The following is a 13103-nucleotide window of genomic DNA, read 5'->3' on the forward strand; positions in this document are numbered from 1 at the left end:
TGCGTGGTGTGAGCAGCTAATGTCTGGAGGGCCAGATTTGCAAGGGAAATGTAAACAGTTGCCTCTACAATACCTGACATTTGCACATGCAGATCCAACAGTTTATGCAGCTAGTTATCCAATGTTCTGGCCTCCAAAAATAAAAAATTCAGTGATCCACCTAAGCTATTGGCCCAGCAGGTTGAAAAGACAACATGCAAAGGAGAGATGTGTCCGGCATCATTTTCTGTTCCCTTAGACTTCCCAGCCACGGTAACTTGGTACCCATTTCCAGCAGGTTCCAAGTGGAAGCAGCCTTTGAGCAGGCCTTGATAATCACAGCAAAACACCTTAACAACTCTGCCAACCCACTGCAGCCATTGTAAAATGTGCTTCTGTACATTTCAAGTTGGGTGTGGCCAAAGGCATCAGGTGAACTTATGCCCATGTGCCTGTTTCTCCTTTTTCTGAAAACATACATTCAGGGCCTGCTCAGCAAGGCAGGTGCCTAAAGGACACATGTACCCCTGTCACTTTAATTAGCACTGCTCACCTAAGTAGTCAGACATGCAGCTGGCTATTACCTTGCTGAACTGGGGGCTTCACCAGGAAAGGAAGGGAATGGTAAATTTTCAAATGGAAACAAATGGGCATGAAACCTTTTCCTTGTAAAAAAAATGATCTGCTTTCGTTTTTTGAATGCACTTTTTCTTGTTTTCTTTTTCATTGACCCAAGAATTCTAGCCAGCTGTCCCTATTGTCTGCACCCTTACATTGCCCTTGCCAAAGTCTACTTGCCATAGTGAGTAATTCTTTAGATGGGTGAATGCTACATCTCTGGGGCGGGCTTTATGTTTGGTTTAAAATGTTGGTGCTTGGGGTAAAGTGCAGTGGGAGTCTGATTATTTTGCACAGCTAAATATTTAACTAAGCATCAAGGGCACAGTGTTGGAATAGGCAATTTGGTTATATGCTGTAGTTAATATTAACTATAGGAAATGAATACTTAAAAATAACAAAATCAAATTATTATTTTTTTTCTAAGATCAATCAGGTAAAGGCTAAATGAGCCTTTTTATGTCTGGGTTGGCAATTTTACAAGATCTTCCTTAAATACCGTTTTTCTCTGGGAGTTCCCAAAGGCTTAGTATCGTGAGATCATCAGAAGGAAGTTGACTTCCACCCCCCACCCCCTTTTTTGTTGTTGTTAATATTCTGATGGACCCTTAGGATCAAGCCGTTCACGTTTTCCCTTGCAAAATGAAAGGAATGGTAACCTTCACTTTTACACTTCAGAGAACAGACAAAGAGACCTTTTGGCAAAATGTCAGTGTGTGTGACTGATAACACCCCCGATCATTGCAGAACATGACTCGTGGCCATGTCTGGTTCAGACGTGAAAACAAAACATGTGTATTTTCCATCTGTCCCTCAATTCCATTCTGTTAAATTATAACCAGTTGCAGAAAAATTAAAAGAAAGAAACATTTGTATCAAAATGAGACAGAGCTGCTGCCCTCTGACAGTCCCTCTTCCCCTCTAGCTCCTTAGCCCTTTGCCTCTAGAGAGACTGGTGTGAAACCAGCTCACGTGACAACTCCAAGTGATTCATAACTCAGCTCTGTTCTTTGTTGACAATCCACATCACAAAACCATCATGCAGATTTTATGCACCCAGGGAGCAGCACTGGAGAAGCTGGGGTTTCTGTGTATACTGTTATTTTTGGGAGAGGACTGATACAACTTGACCAAATCTGTATTGGTAAGATGCAAGCTAAGTGGCGGTCACTTGACAATGGTTAATAATCATGTTTTAAAAAGGAATTTGGTGGGCTAAATCAAATCCCCAAGACATCATTATACATCTTCAGCCTCATTTTTTATTCCAGAGTTTGAGGCCGTTTTATTTTTTTAATCGACATCAATCTTCCAACACAGCGTTAGATATGATGTGGATAAGGCAGGAGGAGTGTGGTTCATTCTAACAACTGCTTATCAATCACTGCTAATTAACTGGTGGATGCAGTTCAGTGGTGATCTTTCTTGTCAACACCATCAAATAAAAAAAAAAAAAAAAGCAGGGCAGGCAGCTTTTCTAAAGCCATCTCTTTTGTTGTAGGCACTAAAGTAATACTGTACAGAGCAAATTACAGAGCACAGCTAGTGGGTAAATGTTTGGAAACATATTGCTGTGACTGCTGGGAGAGCCTAACAACTACCAGCTGACCCTTTTACCTGCAGAAGTCCTTAGATAATACATACCCTGAGCCACAGACAAAGGTTTCTCAGTCCACGGGCATACCTTTTATGTTTACCTCTCACATTGCTAGTGAAGGCTGCTTTCCGCATTCTGCACTGTGTCATAGCCTCTTGATATGAGAGGGACAGACTGTTATAGCTGAAATGTTCATTTGTGTGTACGTATACACACGCATGCACAGTTGCAGGCCTAATTTGTTTGATTATATCCACAAATTGCATCAGAAGTGTGGCCTCATTTGCCCACCCCATTGGGGTAATTGTGCATACAAATTGGACATGCAACTGGGAATGCTATTCCCTGAATGCTGACAGCAGTGACAAATCTGGCCTTCGGTGATTTCCTTTCTGCAGTCTTTTATATGTGCATAGACAGGGATGCTGGCAGATGTCGTTTCTCGTGTTGTGATTTCAATTGACTGCCCAAACTGAATACAGCTGGGCTAGGTCACACTTTCAAGAGTACTATGATGTTCCTATGGCAATTCAGCAGGGGAGGGCTCTCATGTGTCATTACTATTCTAATTCCACATCACAGGGCTAGGGAATGTAATGTTGCAGGGCATGTTTTGGGTGACTCAGGAAGGGGCACTCTGCCTCTTCAGTCCATGTTGTTACCTCGCATAGTGCTCTGCATTGCCAAGTAAGCCACTGGATGATGGGACCTAAAGCTGAGGTTGTAACAGAAGCAAGATTCTGGGCATTCTTCATATGAGCAGAGACACTAACACCTGTGTCCTGATCAGATTCCTGCATCGATGGCCTAGCTCTTCCAGCAGCTCCCATTGGATACAGCGTTCTGTGTCTCCCAGTCTAAGCTCTGGCACTGCATTGCTCTTTATTCATACACATGCTGTATTTCACTCCCGTCCCATGGGAATGGATAAGTGTAGTTTGTCTTGGGCCCCTTCTCTGCTCCAGCTCATCAGTCCCAGCACCATAACTGCAGACGCTTCCTTTTTGCCTCCTGTGTGCTCCTTATGAAGCAATATGTATTGAGAAGCCTTCATTCCATCCAGGAAGAGCACACACCAACTGCAGAGACTTCCTCAGCCTGATGAAGGGTTTTTAAACCTGAAAGCTTGCTAAACTTTTTTTTCCAACTATTTAAATTGGTCTAATAAAAGATATCAGATTCACCCAAAGAACCTTGTCTTACAGAAATGAAAGAACATCCTTTTTGTGCTAGAGCTAGTTAAACATTTCCTGATAATAAAAAACAGCTGAGCTGGAAGCATGTACACTTCTTCTTCCTGTACACTTTGAAGAACAACCTCCTCCCCTTTTCCATCCTGCACTTTCATCCCTCATTCATGGGCCACCCACCTGCTGAAGAATCTGCTTACCATAATGCATGTAACAAATGTAAATGGACAGAAAGGCAGTCACACACCTTGGACGTGCAACCATGACCATGGATCTTTGTTCCTTCCTTTCAGACATGATACAGCATCAGCTTCCCATTCTATTAAATGTAGAGGTCAGTCAGAGACACAGGGCTGCGGATCAGGAAATATTAATACCAGTAAATACCAGATATCCTTCAGGCACATCCCAAGACTCCAGATTTCAAGCATCTGCTTGAAACCAAAAGCTTTGGTTCCATTACAGTCCTTTAGACCAACTGACTACAAATCACCATGGGTATAAGGATGTAGCAGCAGATGAAGGTAGCGGTGGGAAAACTGATTGTGAATAAAATGAGTTTCTTCTCCTCATAGCAAACCTGTATGCAGGATTAGAGCCGAGCTCAGATGGACCCTTTTCTGTGGCTTAGATGTTTCAAGTGATTTTTTAATGGGGGGAGTGCACTTTGAATACTGATGTGTCTGAACCAATGACCTTCACCAGAGCTGCCCCCACTGAGAGGAGAAGTGATATATTTCATACCTCTATTTAAGTGAGCCTTAAGTAGGAATGAGGTCCAGCTCAGTTGTTTCACTTCCTCTGAAGCCTGGAGGTCTACAAGCAAGGCTCAGCAATCTTATGAGAGGATCCTCCCTTGGGAGATTTCCAGCAATTCTGCTTCCAGTGCTGGCCAGAACATGGAAACCTCAGCATGCCAGAGGGGCCTCCATCCCAGCATTCCCAGCTGAAATGGTTCCCAAAGTGACCAGCATCTGGCTGTTTATTTCAGACCATCACTGAGATACGGGAGGCTTGAAGGAAGAGTCAGACCTCCATGAATTTCTTCAAAGTCCAGTGGTGTCTAGCTTACCCACATGACCAGCCCCATGGGCCAGAGCTGATTTTTTTTTAGCAATATTCTTATGGACCCTTAAGGCCAAGTGACCCCCATTTGGCTTTGCTGAGGGATAAGAACAACAGCCTTGGTTTCCACAGCACGGGGGTGCACACAGAGAGTTCAACTGGCAACGTGTTGTGGGGGGTGACTGAGAGCATGTGCCAGCCATTTCACAGCGTGACTCACAGCCATGGGAGTGCTCACGAGAGGAGGGGGCAGTGGTGAGAGTCAGGGGAGCAGAATCAGGCCTCTGCATGCTCTGTTCTGCAGCTGTTCCCTGTGGGGCATGTCTAATGTCCTCATGGGGAATGCCCAAAGCTCAGTGGCCACACTAGGCCTTTTAATTATATTTTTTTTCCCTAAACTAGGACATTAGTGTTTTGCTTTGGAGCTCCATGACTCTCCCAGGCTTGGGGAAGACAGGGTAGGTGTGTGTGTAATTAGTCCTTGGAGGAAAGAGAAGAAGTAGGAAGCTGGGTATAATGTGTGGGTGTGGGTGAGTGCAGTTTGGCATTTGCTTTGTGAAAGCTGTGAGGAAAGAACCCGTCCACACTGCTGTCTTCCCCACGCTACCCAGAACGGAGGGAGGAAGGCAGCAGCAAGAAATGCAGAGGAGGAAAATGAATGATTTCAGAATACTGACCCGGATCGATTCTGACTCTGGAGTAGACGCGGGGAGCTGAACTGGGATCAGCTCCCATCAGATGGAAGTGAGTTGGATTACTTCCCGGACAGATTGGCCCCAGCTGGGAAAGATAGAAAGAATGAGAGGAAGGAAGATGGTTCAAGTAGAAGAACAGCAGCTCTGAGATAAAGGGTGTTTTCAAGAAAGCCAGATTAGATATATTATCAAATCAACAGCATTAGACTCGACAGGCAGCATCCGAGGAGCCAAGAGACAAAGCTTGTCAATGCTGACAGTAAATCAAGGTGGAAAAGTAGCCAGGCACCCTGTGGCCACCTTACCATTTACTGCATGTCTGCCCACTTCTCTTGTTGCCTGGGGGGCAGGTTCACAGTTTGAGTTTGATTAAGATTCTCCATTTTCCCCTGGTTCCCTTGGTGGATTGTGGGCCAGATCCCAAGCCAATAGAAACAGACCATCATTCATTCATGTGACTTGAGATGCTCTGAGTCCGGCAATCTGAGAGGATTGGGCTCTGTGGATTTTAGGAAGACAAATGTAGGACACAACATCAGACTCCAGGCATCAGTGCCCCACACTGTTTAGAGCATCCTTTATTTCCATCCTCTTCAGGGCACACTGCCCAGCCCACCTACATCCATCTAGGATGAAATAGAAGCAGGGATAATCATAAACAGGGATAATAATTCCTACCCCACAGAGACATGCTGTGAAGATTAATGAGTTAATCCTTAAGATGGACCTTGAGCATATTAAATGCTTTTTTTTTTTTTTTTTTTTTTTTTGCTCATAGATGTGATTTAAAAAAATAAACTTACATTGTTCTTTAGAACAACCCCAATCCCTTGGAGGATCCAGCCTGTCTATTAATTTCATTTTGTGGGGTAGGGAATGTGGATTGCAAACATGTGATAAATCTCTGCGTTGTCTGAAATTCCCAGAACTTCCAGATGCTCCAGACTGAAGTGAAACATCCGGGGCCAAAGCCCACAATAAACTCAAGCAAGGACAACAATAAAAGGAAGCTAACAAACACAGTCACTGATTATTATTAGCTTGGTCCTTCTTGAAAACCCCCTGGGGCGCCCACGGATGCAGTATATCCTGATCCCTGCTTCAGCTTGTCCCTTAAAGAGTTACTGAAACTGTTTGTTGGTAATAGAAGAAACAAACAAAGGCAAGTCGGTAGCTAATCTGCCAAACTCTAGGATGGGAGCTGAGCAAAGGGATTTATTTTAGAATTCACCAAAGAATGATCTGCAGTGGGAAAGGAAATGAGTCAGAGCTGAGACACATTAATAAAGAGGGGAAAACAACACCTTTAAAAGCTGTTTGATCTGGCCCTTCAGTGACAGAGCTGCTCCAAACAGAGGAAACGGGAAGTGTGGCAAGGGAAAAAATGTGAGGAGACCATCAAGCCAGCTGACTCCCCCTCCTCACAAAAACATCAACACAGGCATATGGGCTTCCTCCAGGAATCTGGGTTTCACTCCAGATTGGATCCCAAAAATACATTCAGGCCTGCAGGGCCTGGTGATCGGGACTGAGAGATACAGAGTTCTTTTCATGGGCTGTGCAGCTGGCTCACTGCAACATCTTGGGCAAGGTACCTCATTGCTCAGAGCATCAGCTTCCCCATCTGTGAAATGGGGATGTGCCTTCATCCTCTGTCCGTCAGTTTCTCCACCCGGGGAAGATTTCTGGTACCAGCAAGTCCTTTGATCTAACAGAGAAAAACCCAATGGTTGGAAGCAGAAGTAGAACTAATACAGATGGGAATCAAGTGTATATGTCTAACAGTGAGGCTAATTATAATTAGACACTAGTCAACTCACCTAAAAGCATAATATAGTTACGTCTCACTCACAGCGTCTACACCAGCCCTTCTGAATGATGTGCTCTAGACCAACCAGAAGCCGGAGGAATCACGGAGTGAAATTCTTTATTCTGTGGGAGGGCAGGAAGACAGACTAAATGATCATAACAGTCTTTTCTAGCCTATGAACTTCCTTCTTTGTGCAGTGCCCCTGACAGAAGGCACGTGCCACATATGGTTGTTGTTTGATTGTAAAGAACCTCATGAACCTAGCCACACACTGCCTGGATCAGCTAGCCAAGGCAAACACACAGCACAAGCTTTTAAAGAAGGGAAAGAGAAACAATCTTAAAAATAGAAGAAGAAGGAGTAGGTGCCAGCCCTGCCAGGTGCTACAGCACAACTAAAAATAACAGGCAGCACAAGACAATATGGCTACATGCATGGAGAGATGCTACTGGAATCTGAACATTGTTATACCGTGGCATAAATCTGGAGCAACACCAAGGAACTGAGTGAGCCCAGTTCTTCATGAATCTGCATTCTCAATCATCATTTAACCACCAGTTCAAAGTGGGTATGTAATGCGGTATTTCTGCCTGGGGGGCAACACAGGCCTGGCTCTGCATTTAGAGAGTGGCATTTAAGGCCAGATTGACAAAGGACTCCTGTTTGATTTCAGTGGGGGCTCAATGCTGAACCAGAACTTAGGCACCTCGACACCTTGGTGGATCTAGACCACAGCCCCTGGAATTTATCCTGAACCATAGGAATTCAGAGGCATACATTAAATAAAAGGCCCTTAGAGGACTATTGTAAAGCCAGCCTTTTCTCCTTCCTTTCCTGCCTTTGCCTGGCATCGTACATAAAAAGGGTGAGAGGTGATGTTCCCTTTTCCTCTTCCATGCACCTGTGTTGGCTTTTCAGTATAGCCAGCATTAGCAGAACTGCTGCTTCCCTGGATGCCACAATTCTGCACCAGATATCCCTGTATCTACCTTCATAGACTAGCATTTCTGTGGATTTCTTAGCAAGTAACAGTATTTCATTAAATGCCTGTGTATATTCCTGTACTGCACCAATGGCCCTGAAGTGACTGGGAAGGCTCACTGGGCTCCACTCTCTGTTTTTGCTTGTATTCATAGGTAGACCTGGGCATTTTACTCACCTGGAGGCATAAATGAAAAGCTGGGCATGGGAGCCTCCATCCATCTGCCTTAACCTGGTATCTGGCATGCTCACCAGGTGCATGAACTCTCTCTATGAGCCAGGAAGGAGCAAAACCTTCTGGGGGTGTAGGAGGAAAGCTTTTATTCAGGCTGGTTAAAAGGGGTTTCCAGGCTGAGTGACCCTTGGAGCCTGGCACAGCCCAGGAATTGGTGCTTAGGTCTGTGGTCACTGTTGACTGGTAGCCCCCTTTGACTATAATTCAGCCCAAACTCCTAGGGAACCATAGTTTGCTATATGGTTGGTGAAACACACCCACCAACGTGTGAAAACTGCAAAGAGGGCGTCTGGAAAGAATGGTGGGAATTTGGTTCTTAAATTCACTGGAGCTAGGGGAAATGAGGTAGAAAAATGACAGATCCTTTGCTAAAAGTCAGAGTCGGATGCCTCTAGTTCAGAAGAGTGGGCTAGGACAGAGCTGAATGGAAGACATGCCAATGGGGTCATTGCTCTACCCTCTACTCGCTGGGGCTGGATTTATGGGATTTATGGGAAACAATCTGCTGTTCTTCCCACCGTGACAACAGAAAGCAAGACAATAGCAGTATTGGTATCCAGCTTTTGCTAGTGACGTTGCTCCATTGAGCTCCCGGCAGTTCACAGATCTGTGTACCATTACCCCTGTATTGCAGTTGCGGGGAACAGAGGCCCAGCAATGTGAAGGGATTTGCCTAAGGTCTTCCAGGAGATGAGTGGCAGAGCCAAGAGGAAAGAGGATATCAAGTGCTTGCTTGGTGGGGAAGGGAGAGATAAAGGCAGGGCGACCCCTGGAATAATCTTAATGAATAAACTCCCACCCTCCTCATGCCTGATCCATTCCAATCTGGCTCCCTTCTCTTCCTGCCCGGGGATACCACAGTAAAGAGTACCTAGTTGGGCCTTTCTGGAGTAGTGATAGCTTCGCCCTGTCCCCCAGCACGTTCCCAAGTTGGTTGCCGTGTAGACTGGAGTTAGTTCCACATAGGAGTCTCCATCTTGAGAGCAAAATCCTGGGACTAAACTAGTGACCTAATCTGCCCCCAAAGGTCTCCCTAGCTGCCTTCTGACATGGCCCTCCTGACACTTCCAATAGACCATGATAGCCAAGTGATTGTTTATCTGCTAGTGCAGAAACACACTGTTTCCCTGGAGATAACGCCTCTGCCATCCCTAGTCCCTGCACTCCAGCTCTCCAGTGGTCCCCTCCCTCCCCGGGAGGCTCTGGAAGACTTCATGTTTTATCAATGTGGCTGTTGTTTCTGTAACTGCTCTCAGTTTGTCCCCGGAGAACATTTTAGTCTCATGTGATTTTTAGGAAGTCGACCCAAGTTGGAGAAAAGCTGCCTTTGTGTGTAATTTTGCTATCAGAGTTGTGGCCATGACAGAGCAAGGGTGAGACGGGCTTCTGGGGATCCTGGGGTAGGGTGATTTCTTATTTGCTTCTGGGGAGGCTGCTAGAGCATGATGACAAACTGACCAGGAGCCAGTGCTGACTCAACCCCAAGGCAACCAGAAGAGCCAGCACATGCATATTGCTTTGTGATGGGCAAGAGCCAAACTCTTTTCTGGTGCAATGTGGTTGACTGCAGTTATGTCAGGGATGAATGCAGCCTCAAATGCCAATGCTGCTGAGGTCGGCGGTAGCCTTGTTCTGAAGTTTTTTTTCCATTCTAATGATATCATCAGGCTATAGTTGAGGAGCTCCTGGGTGACTTTTTATTTGTACTAGGCCCCCTACTAATGAGATTTTCTGTCACTGGTTTCCTGCATTTCTGTATATTAGCTTAGTAGCATAGAGCCAGATTGGCTATTTACTTTGATCTGTGAAGATGCTGGGTTGTTCTGCGCTATGGTAACTAGAGCAGGACATTCATAACATCACTGACACAGATTTGGAAAAGGCTCTGGGATGGTCCAAGAAATGAAGTCTAGTCCCTTAAGACTTAGAGTGGTGCCTGGCACATCAGTTGAAATTATTCAAAATGGAATAACAAATCATGTGGATGATCACAGTGGGAAGGGGGTCTAAGTAACAGGGATTCAACAAAGGAAAATCATACTTCACTAATCTCCTAGAATTCATTGAAAGTGTTACTACAGGAATGGGTAAAGGAGAACCAGTCAACCTGGATTCTTGTAGGCCTTTGGCAAGGTCTTACAAAATATAATACTGCAGATGCTCAATAGTCAAGAACTGGCTACAAGGTAGAAAGCAAAAGGTAGGGTTTAATGGTCATTTTTTATTATGAAAGAAGTAATGACTGCCTCAAGTTTCTGTATTAAGTTCCTTATTGTTTATTAATGATTTGTCATGTAGGGTAAGTAGTGAGGTAGCAAACTTTACAGATGACAAAATGACCTGGGTTAAGTTGGTGAGTGGGCACCATGATGGCAAACAAAGCTCAATAAATGAGAAGTAATGCAGAGAGGAAAGGGAGAAATGTAAACTACTTATGTAGCACACCGGGTTCTGACCCAGCTGCATCAGTCTGAGAAAAGGACCTTGGCCTCACAATAGACTGATCAGTGTGCCGATGGGTGAGGAATGGAGTGGAGAATCATATATTAAATGTTATAATGACCTTCACATAAATCAATGCTTTGGCCTCATCTGGGATCCTTTGTATCACTAAGGTCATCCCATCTCAAAAAGGGTCTTGCAGAGCGGTTCAGGGGGATGGGTGCAGTGGAGAGGAACATAATTAAGGGCCTGGAAACAAACTCTTATGAGAAAGCTGGAATGATTGAGATTATTTACTTTAGAAAGGACAGGGTGGGTCATGATCAAAGTATGTAACATAATTACTGGCCTAGAGACATTAGATTACGATTGCCCAGTCTCATAATAGAAGAACGAAGGAGAACTAAAAGGTGATAGACTGAAAGCTGATAAATGGAAATACAGTTTCACAATGTGGGGTTAGACTGTGACTCTACTTGAGGAAGTCACTGAGGCCAAACCCTTAGCCAGAGTCAAACTGGAATGTCTTTTAATATGGATGTCAAGGATATCCAGAAGAGGTAGTGAGCCTTATGCTACAAGGCCATCGCCAATCCCTAGCTGTTAAGAGACTGGGATCACAGTGTGAACGCACATTATTTTAACTCTGCCTCCTGCAGGGTAGTTATTTAGTCCATCCTGGGAAAGACCCTTGTTGCAGTCAGGATATTGGGCTAGATGGACCTCTGGTCTTGACAGTCCTGTGAAACAGTTCTGCAGCAAGAACAAAGTAGGATCATGCAAGCTGAGGGGGATCAGGGAACTGCAAGCCCAGGAACTAGAGAAATGAGTGGAAAATGCAAGATCCCTATTTGGAAGGGATAGCAATACACATGTCCCAACAGGCGGACAGCAGGGCTGGATGGGAACGAGGTAGGGAATGATGGGCATGTGTAGTTACAGGCACTTAAACTTAATGCACCTTAAAGGCGCATTAAAGTGATCTAGGCACACATCTACATGTAGCTGCACTAATGCACATTAAAGTGCACTGAATTTAGGCTGGCATAGCTAAGTCTCATTAGCACATGTGTAACCGCGCTAATGCGCATTAACACGCTGTGCATCCATTGATGTACACCACATTAATGCGCATTGTCTACACTTGGGCTAATATGACTTAGCTATGCCAGTTTAGATTTGGTACTTGCTTTAAGCAGGTATCAAATTTAGGCAGGATTAACCTAAAATCACCATTTTTAAGGCACATTAAGGGTGCACACATGTGGACAGGTGCCCTTAATGCGCCTTAAAAATAGCAGGTGTAGACAAGCCCAACGAGCAGCACTGGATCCCCCTCTTCACCTGGGGTGAAAGCTGCAGTGGTCAGCAAACTGAGGGAAGCAGGTTGACAGCATGGGGGGCAGAAAGGCCCAGGGTTCCTGACAGAGAAGGGAAGCTGACTAGCAGCTGGTGATCGAGAAAAGTAACTATCAGCCTGTTACCATGTAACCCTCCTCTGATGCCTTCCTAAACCAGTGTCGGTCACTACTGCCTTGGCAATGTGCTTGGTGCTCAGTACCAGCTTCAAATGTCCAGAAGCAGCAAAAATGCTGCATTAAATTTAATGTCAGGAAACGAGCTAATTCCCAAGGGCAAGGAGACCGTGCTAAAGAATGAACTCCTCTCCCAAAACGGATACCAGCGTATCCCAGGCACGAAAGACTTACTCAGTTCTAAGCCTGGTGGAAACAGCCTCAGCTTTCTTCTTGATGTGCTGTCGCAGTTCTTTCCCCCATAGCCAATCAACAGGAAGCAGAGGTTTTAGATGTGTTTGTACAGGCAAGGATACTCCAGGGGCTGTGGAAACATCAGCAAGATGTTTAGATAACATGGCGGGTCAAGGCCTGAATGCAGTCTCTGGTTCAGAGCTCCTGCACCAAAAGGAAAAGTAAATTATAAACCAAGGGAAACAGTTGTGCTGGGGAATTCTGTGCTAATGGGTGTGTTCAGTCTGCGGCCAGATGGAAATAGACAGGGCTGACCTCTAAACTTGGTCCCACTTCCTTCTCCAGTGATAAGGACTCTCTGTGGAGTTGAGCAGAATACGTTTGGACCAAACGTCTGTCCCAGGGCTACCCGTGACGTCAGGAGACTGGACATGATGACCCAGATAATCCCTTCCCACCTTGTGTTCCAGTTTTTCCAGTGGCAGCTGTGGGTGAGAGTGGAGTCGAGAGTTAGGGCTTGGCCAACAGCATTGTTCACACTTCACATAGCGCCTCTCATCCCACAGTACTTCGCAGCCTCTGCTGATGGTACCACTGAAAGGCAGCCACCCACCCACGGGTGGGATGAGGCTGTGAGTTGGCTGGCAGCCAGCACAGCAGTGGAGGGAAGAAGAGATTTGAGCCAAAGATGTCAGGACAAGTCCTAAGTTTTGTTTTGTTTTGTTTTTTCCCTTCCAAAAAGGCAATTGCAGCACTTCCAGACCAGGGACCAACTTTAAACC

The 13103-nt window shown here is 45.3% G+C and overlaps 1 long non-coding RNA gene across 1 annotated transcript; it reads right to left on the bottom strand.

The window, feature by feature from the left end:
* Positions 1-5527: 5527 nt before the first annotated feature.
* Positions 5528-12839, bottom strand: LOC109286194 (uncharacterized). The gene is made up of 3 exons (XR_002094148.2): positions 12322-12839; positions 6965-7076; positions 5528-6852 (listed from the first exon to the last, which is right to left on the bottom strand). It is a non-coding gene; the product is annotated as an uncharacterized LOC109286194 (long non-coding RNA).
* Positions 12840-13103: the final 264 nt, after the last annotated feature.

This window comes from Alligator mississippiensis, chromosome 12 (assembly GCF_030867095.1).
Source record: "Alligator mississippiensis isolate rAllMis1 chromosome 12, rAllMis1, whole genome shotgun sequence".
Taxonomy (NCBI): Eukaryota; Metazoa; Chordata; order Crocodylia; family Alligatoridae; genus Alligator; species Alligator mississippiensis.